This window comes from Marmota monax, unplaced genomic scaffold (assembly GCF_021218885.2).
Source record: "Marmota monax isolate L192 unplaced genomic scaffold, Marmota_monax_Labrador192_F-V1.1 WCK01_AAM20220418_F8-fsc00110, whole genome shotgun sequence".
In the NCBI taxonomy this organism is placed as follows: Eukaryota; Metazoa; Chordata; class Mammalia; order Rodentia; family Sciuridae; genus Marmota; species Marmota monax.
Genome location: NW_026694633.1, coordinates 1,143,956 through 1,159,064, shown reverse-complemented (window position 1 = coordinate 1,159,064; position 15,109 = coordinate 1,143,956). Strand labels below are relative to the sequence as shown.

General features: G+C 36.3%; 2 protein-coding genes across 4 annotated transcripts in view; one reads left to right on the top strand and one right to left on the bottom strand.

The window, feature by feature from the left end:
- Serpini1 (serpin family I member 1) overlaps positions 1-10,689 on the bottom strand; it is an 81,553-nt gene extending 70,864 nt beyond the window's left edge. The window contains exon 1 of one of the 2 annotated variants that reach the window (XM_046422915.2): positions 10,194-10,689. The gene's annotated coding sequence lies outside the window, so the exon portion shown is untranslated. Of the gene's footprint in view, positions 1-10,182 lie in introns of both variants that reach the window. The other variant, XM_046422913.2, reaches the window with a different exon arrangement.
- Positions 10,690-11,051: 362 nt separating this feature from the next.
- Positions 11,052-15,109, top strand: part of Pdcd10 (programmed cell death 10) — a 41,954-nt gene continuing 37,896 nt past the window's right edge. Inside the window, exon 1 of one of the 2 annotated variants that reach the window (XM_046422916.2) lies at positions 11,052-11,206. The gene's annotated coding sequence lies outside the window, so the exon portion shown is untranslated. The remainder of the gene's footprint in view (positions 11,207-15,109) is intronic. The other variant, XM_046422918.2, reaches the window with a different exon arrangement.

Below are 15,109 nucleotides of genomic sequence, written 5' to 3'. Positions count from 1 at the left end.
TTATATTTTGTCACCTGTGCTTTGGTATGATAACTTAGAAACCATTGCCTAATCCAAGGTAATTTCTTAGGACTCTCAATTCTGTTCCCCTAGTACAGTTACCTACATTTCTACATAACTTTTAAGATTTGTCAATTTCTGAAAAAAGGGTAACTGATATTTTGATACACTGAATCTATAGATTAATTTGAAGAATACTGCCATCTTCACAATAGCAAGTATTCCAATCTCTAAACAGGAGATGTCTTCAAATTTTTAGGTCTTATTTTGTTCAGTGAAGTTTTGTACATCATTTGATGATTTGAGTATACAAGTTAAATTTGTTCTTAAGTATTTTGTTCTTTTAGTGATATTTAAATGGTTATTACAAAATTTTTATTTTTGAATGTTCCCTGCTAGTGTATAAAAATGCTAATATAAATATATAAGATTTCTTTATATCCATGTTGTATTCTGCAACTTTATTATACTTGTTTATTAGCTCTAATAGTTTTTTTGGTTTTTTTTGGTGTGTGTGTGTGTGTGTGTGAAGCCATTCTCACACGTAACTGAGATAACTCCCTGTCTGGGTGTAAGGCGCTCAAACCAGCTGCCTCAGAGCTTTCCCCACCCTTTCCAGGTTCAGGGCTTGTCTGTGTGGGGGTGTGGCTGGCCATTGACCAGGAAACTACTCACTGACCCTGACTTTGGAATGCTATCTCCCTCCACCTTCATTAGATGGAATTTTCCCTTGAATTTTTTATTCCCCAATAAAAGCCCACTCTCTGGCGTGCTTCTTCCTCTCTCCTGCTAGTCTCTTGTGTAAACCCCCCTACCGCCAGGTGGCTCCAGGAGAAGCCTTCTCTGAGCTGGGCAAGAAAAAGGTAAATTGAGTTTTATGTGTCTTTATTTTGATCTCACTAGTTAACTTCTTTGTTTCGAACCTCTAGTATGAAGCTAGCAAGCTGGTCGTGCGGCATGTGTGTATTCCTTAGGATTTTCTATATATGAGATCATTTCATCTGTGAATATAGATTTATTCTATATATACAATTTATAGAATATAGATTTATTAATAATTTCCAATCTGGATAATTTCTTTTTCTTGTCTAATTGCCTTGGCCAGAACCTCTGGTAAAACATTAAGTGGAACTGTGAGCACAGATGTCCTTCAGTTACTCTTGATCCACAAGGGAAATATTTAGCCTTTCCCTTTAAATATGATATTAGCAGAGCTTTTGGTAGATGTCCTTTCATAGTTGGAGGAAGTTCCTTTTTATTCCTAGTTTGCTAAATAAATGTTTTCATCAAAAAAGCATGTTGAATGTTGTCAGGTATTTTTTAATCTATTGACATGATCATGTGTCTTTTTTTTTTAATCTTTATTTTTTTTTTATTTTTATGTGGTGCTGAGGATTGAACCCAGGGCCTCACGCATATGAGGCAAGCACTCTATTACTGAGCTACAGCCCCAGCCCGAAAATATGTCTTTTATTATATTGATATGGTACAGTGCACTGATTAAACTTCATGTTAAATCAACATGACTTTCCTGGAATAAATCCTCCTCAGTCATGGTATATTATTGCTAAATTTGGTGTACCAGTATTTTGTTGAACATTCTTTGGGTTTGTATTCAAATTTTCTATTTCTCAAATTTGTTTCAAGTAGTTTGCATTCTATCAATTTGTCCATTTCATCTAGGTGATTTGTTACCATATAGTCATAGTATTCCCTAGTAATCATTTTTATTTCTGTAATATTAGTAGTAATATGATTCAATTTTTAAGTGTGAATTTCCTCTAAGTTCTAAGAAGTAACTTACCTTTATTGTTTTAACTGACTGGCATGATTTCCTATAATACTCAATATATTGTTCAGTGTTAATTAACTATATTTTAAAGTATAGGTTTACTTTTCCATACACTTAGGTTGCTTGGCTCTTATATGAATCTCTTTATTCCTGTAGAATATTTTATGCAACTCTTGAAAATTTCTTAGAATTGTATGATACATGATCTAGTTTCCTGTACATTTATTTCAGGGGAATGAAGACAGGGGAAGTTTAATTTAGAACTTCAAATTTCCATTTGACCAGAAGTTATAGGTCACTTAAAATAATAAATCATAATAAAATGAAATCAAACATCTAATAAAATAGCATTTAATGAGCATTAATTACTGCCAGGTACTGGGTATTGTATGCTGTGTGTAATCTAATTATATCAACATATACAGCCTTTGAGTTAAGTTATGTATCACAAAACCAAGACTTAGAAAGCTTAAGAAACATATCCAATATTATATAGCTAATAGTGACAGAACAAAAATCCAAACCCAGTTTTGTCTGACTGTGGAACTGATACTCTGAAGCAGTGACAGATCAATTTTTTACAAATAGCCAGACAGAAAATATTTTAGGGTTGTGGGTCATCCATTCTCTATCCCATTAGCTGAACTGTGTTGCTGTTTGACTCAACTCTGCTGTTGTCATAAGAAAGCAAACAATATATAAATGAATGGACATAGTCATGTTTCAATGAAACTTTATTTACAAAAAAGAAGATTGTGTGCTCACAAACCATAGCTTGCCATTGCCTGCAATTAACCAACATAACCATGCCATCTTCCTCACAGATGTTCTTCATTACCACAAAGTTCAATTTCTTCTGCTTCTGGGCTTCTAACAAAGTAACTATTATAATATCATAGTTATAAGTCACATGTCTCATTCTTACATAAATTTCTTTATAATATCTTTTTTAACTATATTGACAAAAGATTTGCCAAGCAGTAAGTGACTTTACATATTTTGTTTTGTCTCCCTACAGCACCCAACCCCATGCTGCAGATTGACTGTAGAAGAACTTCCCAGTAAAGTCACTCAATTAAGAAAATATGGTAGAAAACTAGAAATCGGGCAAGAAAGATGTTGTTATGGAAATGCAAAGAAAACTGTAATATAGCCAAAGTTCTTTGGTCAACATCTTTCATAATGAGAGTTTTTTGTTTGGGTTTTAATGAAGGAAGAAAATCAGTATTACTTGTTGCTATTTTCTCCACTTTGACATTCTCTTCCAGCTTCCTTCTCTCAAGGAATCATAATTCATTAAAACTGTATTTCCAAGATGTGACAATGTATGGATTGAGCCATAATTTAGGTAGTAATCACTATATAGATGTTGATAATATTTTCCACATTTTAGAAATAGATAACAAAACCATTTACTAGGGTGACAAATTTTTAGAGTGAGCTTACCACTAGAGAACAAGGGCTAATTTTGCTCTGTCAGATAGCTAAGCAAATCATCTTAAAAGGAATCATAATTCTCAGTTTTTCTCTCATTTGTATTAAACCTATATCTTTGAGTGTGAAAGTGTGAGTGTCTGTCTGTGTGTGTGTGTGTGTGTATACACACAGGGGGTTGAATCCAGAGACCCTTTACTACCAAGCTATATCCCAGCCTTTTTTTTTTTTTTTTGAGACAGGATCCTGCTAAGTTGCTGAGGCTGGCCTCAAATTTGTGGTCTTCCTGCCTCAGCCTCCTGAGTCAGTGAGATTACAGATGTGCACCACTGTGCCTGGCTAGACCCATATTCTTAAATACAGTCTATTAAGAGAGAGTCTTGAATTCTTTAAGATTTAAGGCAGATTTATAATAGATTCATCAAGTTTTACTGAAAATGTTCATATGAAAATTGTAGGAAAAGTAGTAGATAATAGTTACTGGTAGATAGCTTTTAAACTAGACATACCATCTGTCTTTGAGGACTGGCATTACCTAGGTACTTGAAATCTTATAACCATCGTAAGTGAAAACTTGATGTGGGAAGGTTATGCTAATATACCAAGAAAATATACCATGAAAGCTGGGGGTGGGGGAGCAAATTGGTAAGAATAAGAAGGAATAAAATTTAAAATTAACCTGGTTAATTTTGCTATAATTTCATCATAGTATAGCTGAAATTATTGACAGTTATCCAGAAAACTGTTTCAAACCTTTTTTTTTCCCTGCTTCAGTCACCAGAGGTAGAAGTTCTTGCTATCAGAACATCTCTTAGAGTTAGGGAGTAACATATGACATAAGCCAATCAATGCACAGAGGACACTTTCAAGAAGTCTTTGGGAAAGTTTATATTTTCTGGTTAAAAGAGAATACTCAACAGGCACAGCTGTCATCCATTCTTCCTTCCTAGGCTGGAATATGATACCTGATCAGCAGAAGCATCTGTCTTACAGCAAACTTGACAGAAATCTTGAGGACAACACCCTGACAATGTTGAGCCTCAAACCAAAAAGCAAATGACTACTGTTCTCTAGATTGCTTGTTCTAGAAAAACAAATGTCTATTGTTTTATATCATTGTGCCTAAACATTGTAACTGAAAACACTTGTAATTAATGCATATTTTAAAGCTAATTTTTAAGTTTATAATCATTTGGGGCCATATAACATGAATAAAAATTTGCTTTGAAGATAATTCTAGATAAGATTCTTTTCCATCTCTTTCAAAATATTGATTTTATGTTACAAATGTCAACTAATCTGTTATATTTTTAAAAACATGAGTAGCTATTAGGCCTTTGTAACTTTAAGTTGTGCCTTTCTTAAAGAACAGAAATTTTAAAATACAGGGGGAAAAACATTTTATGACAGGGTTAATTTATGTATCTTGTGCCCAAGACCTCATATTTCAAAAAACAATGTTTTCTGAATTACCCCAAGCAAATATTAAACCGTTTTGTATGTAGCTGTAAGAATAAAGGCTTTGTACAAATTTCATCTGGTATTAAATGTAGAAGAATTTATGATGTAAGATACTATTTAAATTGCCTTAAACATAGAACAAGTGATTTACTATCTGTGAGCAATTTATGATACTATGTAGAGGTTTCTTAACTGCAAGGCTGAACATACCTTAAAACATTAATTGCTTCAATAATTTTAAATTGCTTTGTCAAGTACACAAGTAAATGCTCCAATGCCTTAACTCAAGAGAATGGCAAAAATTACATTTCATAACATACTATCTATAGCATTCTATCAAGAGGTGAAAAAAAACAATAAAATCAACTAGCTCTTCAAATTACACAGAGTTAAAAAAAAAACCTCAAATAGAATAACAAAATTTAGATTATCAAGAAAATTACAAAAGAAATAACAAGTGGGTAAAACATCAGAAGTTTTCCAGTGAGCTCTTTGAGTTCCATTTAAAAAATAAGTAAATTAATTAACAAACAAACCCAAGATGTTAGGGGAGCTGATAGTTACTCATTGAATTATCAGACTGTGCTTTAGAAATCATATTGTGATATTTGAGCTCCTGTTACTGGTAACTCTGGAACTAAATGTTACCTGGGGAAAATAATACACTTAGGAAAATAAGGTTATTAAATGAAAGTGAGTTTCAACCTCCTGCCTTGCCACACTAAATTAAGAGCTCTGAGATGCTCAGAAGCTCCTTTCCCAGGCTAAACCAGAAGGGGGCCCCAAAGCAGAGGCTGCAGCCTTAGGAGCCAGGCAAGCTTCAGTAGTTAAACAGTACAGAACACAGCACTGGACACAGTTAATTCCAAGCCTCAAAACATATTCTTTCCCTGACAGGGCTCAAAGATAACAAGTACGATGTAATTCAGGTTTAATAAGCCTTAATAAGACCCCAAAAGCAAGCATGTCACTAAAATTAGAACACTGAAGATGAGTTAAATAGTAGTTAAGATAAAGCCTCATGTTACATTTATCTATTTTTCTGGAAGTCCTCTATTTCTATATGTTAGGGAAAAAAAGTCATAGAAAGATTGTCTGTGAGGGGGAAGTGTTACTTAGAAGAACATTTTTAAAATAGCAGAATTCTACAAGCAAGGAGAGAAAATGAACCACACATGATACCAAAGGTAGTCAATGAATAAATTCACATTTAAAACACACATGCAAGGTTATAGTTAATGACAATATTTGCTCTACTCACTCAGAAATCCAACAACAGAGAACAATATTTATATATTCAATATGCAACTGTTGTGGGCAGAGGGCTGAATCTGGTAATAAAACAATTTGTCTAAGAAAAATTCATTTTTTATGGTTATACTTGTTTGTAAAATGATTCTTCATTATAGCTTGCCAAATAGCTGAACAAATAGTTACCATCTACCAAGTTCAGATTTTGTATAAGGCTCTCAACATATAAAGTCAGGGAAACTTTTGTAAGTAATATATACATATATATATATATATACACACACACCAGGAAGATAATTATGAACTCAGCTAAGACACAAAGCATAGTGCTAACCATTAAGAATAATGCCAAAGGAACAGGAAGACAAAGAAGAGTAATCATTAGATCTAAGATAAGTCACATCTATCAGTATGTTAGTAAAAATATTAAAAAGCAAAGCAAAAGGCAGTTAAATTCCTGCTATAATTAATTTTATTACTAACAACTACTTAGAACTAACTAGAATTGTCCAGGTGTTAATAAAAGAAAATTCATACTGAATTTTTAATTTTAAAACTAATCAGATTAATTTGTTTCTGGAATGTGAAATCAAAACCAATAAATGCCCAACTCTATGCATATTTAAACAAAATTATCGTGACTTCTTTTCTTCTTTTTTTTTTTTAATCGGTGGGGGGGCAGTGGTTAGAAAAACAGAAAAACAAGAATTCAGTTTTTATAATAAATTAATTTTTTAAAGATAAACATCAACAAAGGTATGTCTCCAGGGATGTAAGGTTAAACAGAGGTGAGCCATGGGCTTCCCTAGCTATAAAATGAAGAACTTAGGGGTCTCTGATAGCAAGGCCCTTTCTCCCCACCCACATTCCTTACCTCTGGGATGAATTTAGAAACCCTGACACTCAAAGTTGTAGATAAATCTTTGCAGCCCATACAGTCTAAATCAAACTGGGCTTAAATAACATTTCTGCAAAGCTAATTAGAACAATGACATTCTCAGAAGAGTTAATATACAATAATCATTCTTTGAGGTACACTGAATCTTGTGTATCAAAGTATTTAATGTGCATATTAAAAAGTATTGGCCAATAATGCTAATTCATTAAGCATTATTCTTACAAAGCAAATTCTTAATGCTGAGCATGATATAAGGCTAAGGATCAAAGGGAGACAGAAAAGAAGTACATGGTCTTCAGGCACTAATAATCAAGTCACCTAAAACACAAATACCAAACTTTAAGAACTAAATTCTAGAAACCTTAGAGGTAAGACTGAAAAAACAAAGCAAAACTCTTATTTGAATATAACAATAGAAATCTGCTCAGCAGGATTTAACCTTAGGAATTTGCATAAATAAGTAAATAAACAGATTCTTATTCATCTTTATTGGCTAGTTCAAGTAACTTTTATTAAAGGATAAAACAACATTTAAGTTTTTGCTTCTTTTTAAAATTTTGTCCAAGGGATAGTTGTCAATGTACATAATCTTTTATACTTTAATAATACATGTGTCCTCAAATTCTAATAAACTAATGTCTTGACTTCAGTGTATTTAACTGGAGAAAAGTAACATCTGCACTATGGATACAGAAATTAATGATAGAGAGGGAAAGATCATATTATCACTTATAAGTATTTAACAAAAAAACAGCAAACTCTTTTTCCTCTCTGGTTAAGGAGACTTTTTTAAGGTAGTTTTCTTCATATCTATCCCCGTCTTTCAGCTGTACCAAAATCATTCGGTCTTGAACCTTTAAGAATTGCTCTTTTGTGTCACATGCTTCAGTGAATCATTCTGTTAAAAATCCATGCTATCGATTATTTTTTACTCAATAGGCTTTAAAGTAGAATTTTAAATTTATAGAAAAGTCCAAAATATAGTATAATTTGAAATTACCAAGTCTTTTGGTTAGAGAACAATCATCTCCAGAGCAATTTCCATTCAAGAGAAATATTCTGCACTGTGTTGCTTCTTTCTCATCATATATTCACTGACAGCCTTACATCTGTAGTAAAACTTAAGAGCCCAATAAATAATACGCTTTTCAAACAGGGAGTATTATGCATAAAATTAATGTGCTTTCTCAACACCAATCAAGAAAAGTCTTCAGATTATCTGAGACTGAATGTGAACACCAATTTAAATGAGTGAAAAGAGTCCAGGTAACAAACAGCCAACGATTTTCTCCCACAAAAAACAGGGTCTTCTCACTCCTTAATGATACAGAAACCCAGTCTCTTTCATTGACACACTTAAAAGGATCTTAATCTTAAAAACAAGAAAACTTGGCACTTTCATACCACAAACTCATTCATTCCTAATGAGATTCTAGTCTTATGATACCTTAGAGCAGAAGACCTACAAACAAAGCTCAGATTCAAAGTATATCTGAATTTCAATTGTTTTGTTACAAATCATCTTCTACCCATTTGCTTGTTTATTGATTCTCAACAATACTTATTGCCAGTACTATAATTAACTGTTATTATTACATGGGGAGGGATATAACCTAGTGACAGCAAGTATTCCATTTCTAAAGCCCGAGAATCTAAGACTCTAATTCAGGACAATACACTTCATGATAAATAAGAGCATACACAACTTCCCAAGCTTCACCAAAGCCCTAGTGGTTTTTCTCCCCAAATCATTTTCACAAGGTCACATCAGCTATTTGGATTAATATATTCTCTAGTGATAGCAAAGATACAATGTGATCCTTGCTGTGGCTGCTAAGTTTAGTGGCTACTGTTGCTTTTTCTTTCTTTTAACCTCTTTGCAGCTTTTAATACTTACCTGATCTGCTTGAAGACAATCTAAAAGTAGCAGTTTTTCTAAGATTTGTCTATCTGTGTATTCCTCTGGTGTTTAAGTACATGCGAGAGGAGGAATGTACACTGATATATTACTTAAACTTATTCATAGTAGTACTCGGTGGAACTCAACTTTAAGCTATGAGAATACCTTTGAGCCATTTCTTTTCAAAAAGGAATTATGTGTATATACAAAAGTAAAATCCAAAATCCTAATCAGGAATGCATTAATACAGAAGATAATGACTATCTTATTGAATCTAGTAAAAAAAAAAAAAATTAAAGTATTCAGACTCTGAAACATTCAACTGTCACAATGAAGGCATTTCAAAACAAAATATGCAGCAATATGCTATGATTAAAAGCCCTATAATCTAGGGAACTCTGTAATAAACAAAATTAAAATAAACTAGACAAATGGATTCTTACCAAGTTTGTAATAAGAAAACGCTGTAATCCTGACATAGTGAAACAAAGGCTGGTGAGACTTTCGTGTTGACCTAACACTTCCATTGATAGGTACCATAATTACATCCAAAGGAATACACACATGGTTTAATACGGAGAGTATTATTTTATGACGCTATCTTTATTTAAAATTGGAGCCCATTATAACACATACTAAGAGTAATTATTTAACATATACTGTCTAAACAGAGGAAAGATCCTCACACAGCTTTCCTTATACTCATGTTTTTAAAAATGTACAAATGTTACAGGACAGAAATGAGAGAATAAGGAGCAGCAATGAAGTACACCATATGTTCCCACTGTAGGCTGAGTCCAGGTCTTTGTTTCAATATCCCAGAGCCACTAGAAAGAAAGCTAAGTATCTATCCATTAAAATATATTTTCACGTTTTTGCTGGCAAAAGTTATACTTCTGATAGGTTCAGTCAGAATCCGTCCTATCCTATTCCTGCTTACATTTGCTTCTTTAATCCTGATCTCTTGCAATTCTAGGAACCTGCAATACAACCACCCTGGATAACAGGTCGGAAGCAGAATAATCTTAAAAATCAATGTGAAGAATAGACACCGAAGAAGAATGCAAAGTTATTTTGAAATAGTTCTTAAGTAATTTCATATCAAAGACACAATTCTTGCTTTTTAACAGCTACGCACCTATCCAGATATCATCCACCTTGTCCTCAATTAGCAGGATTTCCCTCAATCTTGAGATCTCCCAGTTTTAACGGTGCAACTCAAACCAAAAACCACTAGCCACGCCCTTTATACTCAGGGTCAACATACCTTTTGCACACCCCACCCCCGGCCGCCCAAAGTCCAAAAATGTACATCGTTCACCCGAAGGGGACTGTACCGGTTTTCTAACCCAACGCAGACTCTTTTAGCTGTGTCTTGATACAATTCCTATTAGGTGCTTTCTCCCGGGCAGTGTGCAGACGCCGGGAAGAAGCACCCACGCTTACCTCCCACACACCTTCAACCCCTGGCGGGATGCGGGAGCTGATGCTCGGAAGACTGCACTCCACTCGGCTCTTGTTCCTGCTCTGGTCTCTCCAGGGAAACTACAGTCCAGGCTGTGCTTCAGCTTCTACTGGGACTCAAGCTCCGCCTCCCCCTCTTCCAGTTGGCGAATTTGGCAGCTGTTGCTCCTCCCCCTGCTGTTCCTGCTGCTGCCGAGGCTGGAGGCGGCGGGAAGCGGCAGCCGGTGGCCGGTGTAGCTTCCCGCTCCCTGCACTTGTACAGCAGCTCTGCCTCTTCCCTTTCTCAGCGGGCTCCCTCTCCCCACACTCAGTGCCCTCACACCTGGAGTTGGCCGCCCCTCCTAGGTGCCCCTGCAGGGAGTCCAGGTTCAGCCTATCCCTCCCCAGTCCGTGGGTCTGGTTGCTTGGTATGCCTGGGGCTTTGCTGCTCTTAGGAAGCTCCTCTTTCGGTTGGGGCGCGTCCCCACACCACACCCTCCCTCCACACCAGCGAGTTCCTTGAGGCTTCCTCTCCGCCTGCGTTGCTCACTCAACCCAGCCACCCCACTTTCCCCGCGTCGGGCCCCCCACCCTCTTCCTTCCTCTGCTCGGCTAGCCCAGCCCCTCCATGGGTGAGGCGCCTGCGGGGCTGACAGTGCGCCCTGATTGGCGCAGGTGAGAGCTGGCCCCGCCCTTCCCCTCCTTTATGTGCACCCCCTCTCTTCATCTCACCTCCTCCCGCAAAGGCAGGGAACTCTCTTACTATTGGCTAGGAGTGTCCCCACCCATCGCCTTGGGCTCCGCCGCTTGGTTTGCCGGGAAATGTAGTCTTGGGAGTGCAGGAATTGCTAGTAACGCCGGCGAACGGGACTACGAGTCCCCATAGAGCGCTGCGCGACTCCGGCTGGGCAGGATTCCGGACAACGCCTGGTTCCTCTCGGGTCCTTCCGGCGTCGCCGGAGTGAATTGATCCGGGAGTTGAAGAGGGCTCCAAAGGTGGGAAGTGAAGTCAGTGCCTCAGTTGCCGGTAAGGTGTGACTGTTCTGTCCTAATCACCGTAGCTCCGCACCGAGTAAAAATGGTCAGGTCACTCGGGGACCGTGGCTGAAACACTCAGGCTTGGCTCTGGAAGGCGGAGCGGACGGGGCTGGGAGCGGGGCCCTATGGGCGTAAGTGAGGTTACCCTACGCGAGTGGCGTAAAGCGGGTTTGTAAATGCCGCCTGCCCCGCTGGGGCCTGAACGCCTCCAGGAAGTCTCCTCTAGGTGGGGGCGAAGGGGAAGGGCGAGGTTGGTCTCTCTGGCCCAGGGAGCGAGGAGAGGGCGGATGTGCCCGGGGTGGGGTCCCCTAAAGGTGTGGCTTGGGGGAAGAGAGGTGAGGCTGCTGTTTCCCCCCTTGCTTTATAAGCAGGCTAGGGAAGACTGGAGGAAGGAAAGGGTGCTTGGGAGTCTGCTCTTGGGGTGATCAGGGTTATGCCCTTTGAGGGGAGAAGAGCTCTGAAGAAGGAAGAATCAAATGTTGACAAATCTACGGATTCAGTTCCAGTTTTAAGATGTGGCCCCTTTCAGGAGGTAATCTGCCCCTAAGCAGAAAAGCTTGACCCTCTTAGGTGTAATACCTAAGATATGTTTAGTCCTGAACTGTATTCACCACGCTTTCACTTTGGGATGCTGATGAGGAAACTGAGGGAATAAATGACGTGTCCAAGGTCACACACACACAGACAGATCTTCTGAATCTAGTCAGAGTGCAGGTTCTGAACCAGAACTGCTATCTGAGAAAAAAAAGTGTGTTCTTTGGAAGGAGTGGGGGAAGTTGCAAAGTAATAGTATTTTATGTATTTCTAAGAAGCCATTTGTAAGGTGAAGAATTTTTTTTTTTTAAGTGAGGTGAAACTCCTTCCTCATTAAAGGATTCTAACCTTTTAGAAAAATAAAAAGAAAGGATCAATGAATTGAGACTTTTTTTCTTAGAGAGCCTACTTCCACAGACCATTTTTAAGGGTGGGTAATGTTTAGCAGTTAAAATAATACTCCTTTTTCTTCCTACTTTACTCATTTTGTAAAACCGAGAGCAGTTGGGTTGGAATTCCTTAACAGAAGTTATTTTACACATTTTGTTTTCAAACAATGCAACATCAAGAAGAGTTTATAGTGCCATTATTAGAAAAGATATGTTGCATTACGTTGAGGTAAATTTTTTTGTTTCAGAATTCTATTTTTCCCTCATTTTCTTGACTTCAGAATGTGTGAGAGAGACAACAATGATGCTTATATTTTTTTATTGCAGAAAGCAGTGCACTTTTTCTAGACTTAGTCTCTAGAATTTTTATAGCTCTTGAATGTGTTATTGGATAGTTTTTAAATAGAATTGTAGGCATGTATTCATTGACCTCAAGACTTATTCGTGATAAGTTTATATACACAAAGGCATAAAATTATAGTTACCAGAAAATCAATCATGGTGTATTGTTTTATAAGTTGTATTTTGAATGTACTCTTCAGTTATTAAGATCATCAACAATTTGTCTTAAAAATGAAAAACAAAACATTTTCTAGGATCAGGTATTCTTCTGTGAATATGGTTTGATTATAATATGACTTAAAATACAAGGAGAGGTATGATACTACAGAATGAAATAAAATCAGGAAAAATGTAGCATGGTAAGTAAAGTAGTACATAGTAAGGAAGAGCCAGCTAAACAAATGGAAAATAATGTGGGGATAACTAGTTTTGTGCTAGATGAAAAAAGGGTGTGGTAGTTTAGGTTGACTGTAAACTGGACATGAGTAAGTGGTGGTAAAGCAAGAATGTCATTGTATTTTCTAGATGGCAATGTGGACATTGCCTTTTGTTGGGAAAGGCATAAGATGAGTTTGGCATGTAGTTATGTGATGATGGAACAAGTTTTTGAACTAAGGAAAATTTGGAAATAAGAAAACTTGATATAAAATACTTGTTCTGAGTACATTAATGTTAATCTTTAATTCAGTGCTACCACTGAGTTCTCTTTATCTCTGAGGTTCATTATAGTTTTGATATTTCGCTTGTTTTGGGATGGCAGAGTAATGTTTCTTTTGTATATATCATCCTCAGTCTCATGCTAGAGTTCACAGAAAGATGTGTAACTTGTGTTTTTATTGTGGTTTACAGCCCACCAGTGTCCACATTTGTGGATACCTTTCAGGAGACTTTTGTGTCTTTTTTTTTTTTTTTTTTTTTGGGACATCATCTTCTATAGGATTTAGGTTGTCTTTCATATACACCTCTCTCTCAGGGATGTAAAGTCTATAAGAACCAGGGCTATATGTTATTTATTATTGTAATCTCAGTAGGTAGAATAATTGGATACTGATTTACAGAGAATAGAAGAGGCTCAAGTTGGTCAATGTCTTGTCCAAGGTCATGTGTCCATTGATTGGTGAGACAAAGTCATAACCTAATATAGAACTTTAATATTGTGGAATAAAAACTCAGTTCCCTTAGATTATTTATTTTATTTGAGAAAAATACAACGTGGCTTAAATATTTAATGCTATGAATCCTTTTACTTTCATTAATACTGGCAATTTATCCTCTGTCCTTTATGTAGCACTCCATTCTTATCCCCAACCATTCTCATTTACCTTCCTGACTTGGGGGCTTTTTAATATGTTTCATCTCCCTGCCTGGTCTGTATTCCCTTACCCTACAAAATCTGGCCAACTTTCAGTCAATTTTCAAGTCTCAGTTTAAACCTTGTACCTCAGGGGAGCTATTCCTGACCTCCTTTGATTGTCTTCATCCCAAAACTGTGATCTTCACCATCTCTGCACCTTTTTGCCATCCACATTAGAAACTTATTTACTTCTGTACCTATTTGACAAATATTTACCTTATTCACTAAACTATAAGTTACCTGAGCAAAGCCTTCTCATTTATGGGCCTTGCTCTACTACTTACAGTACCTGGCACAAAGTAATTGTTGAATAAATATTTGCTGAATGAATGAATGAATGAATATATTCATGCAAAGTGTCTCCAGAACTCTGCTAGGGACAGAAATACAAAAAAGACTAAAACAGATATGCTTCCCACTTAAGGAGAATTGAAAGATAAGAATTTTCAAATGAACTACAACATAGGAAATTTAGGTTAGATGGAAAGGATTTATTGCCTGAAATTTGGAATATAAATTGTAGAAAGGTGTTTGTTTTTTCTTGGAGATCTCAAAACTCCAGATAGGTAGTTTTCTATGTGGAAATGACAAAAGAGTCATTTTCATTTACAGAAAAATTTCTGTTTAATGACAGTATTTTGGAGACTTTATTCCTGTTCTGGTTTTTATTGTTGTTATTTGTTTTGCAGATAACATTGTTTATAAATTATAGGTGTAGAACAGACTTTTCAGTGGACTTTCTTCTTCCCTAATGTTATCTCATTTTTGTCCTCAAAACAATTATTTAGGTACTATTGACACTTTATAGCTAAGGACACCAAAGATATAAGTAAATTTACTAACTAAACACAGAAAAATTAAATTGCTGGAATTTCCAGCAGAAGATGCCGGAGCCATGGTTTAAATTGATCTGTCTCTGCTTTTTCCATTTTCTTTGTTTTTAACAGTGCTATTTTCCTGTGAATTTCACCTTTAATATCACTTGCTTCAGACAGGGTGACTTTGGAAAATTGAGTAATTCTTGTCTCAGATAATCTTATATTTTGAGCTTCTTGAGAATTTTCATAATACTTCAGTGGGTCTCAAAGTAATACTTGCTTTAAACCTAGAGACTTACAAGAGTAAAACGATTATCATTTTAAAACATGGAAATAAAATTTCATGGATAAATTGTGTTATGTTTTGGTCTTAGAAACAAATTTTGTAATCTTTTGCAGCACCACACTAATGGAATAAAAAATATACCCAAGAGCTCTGAGTTGCTGTAGTCTGA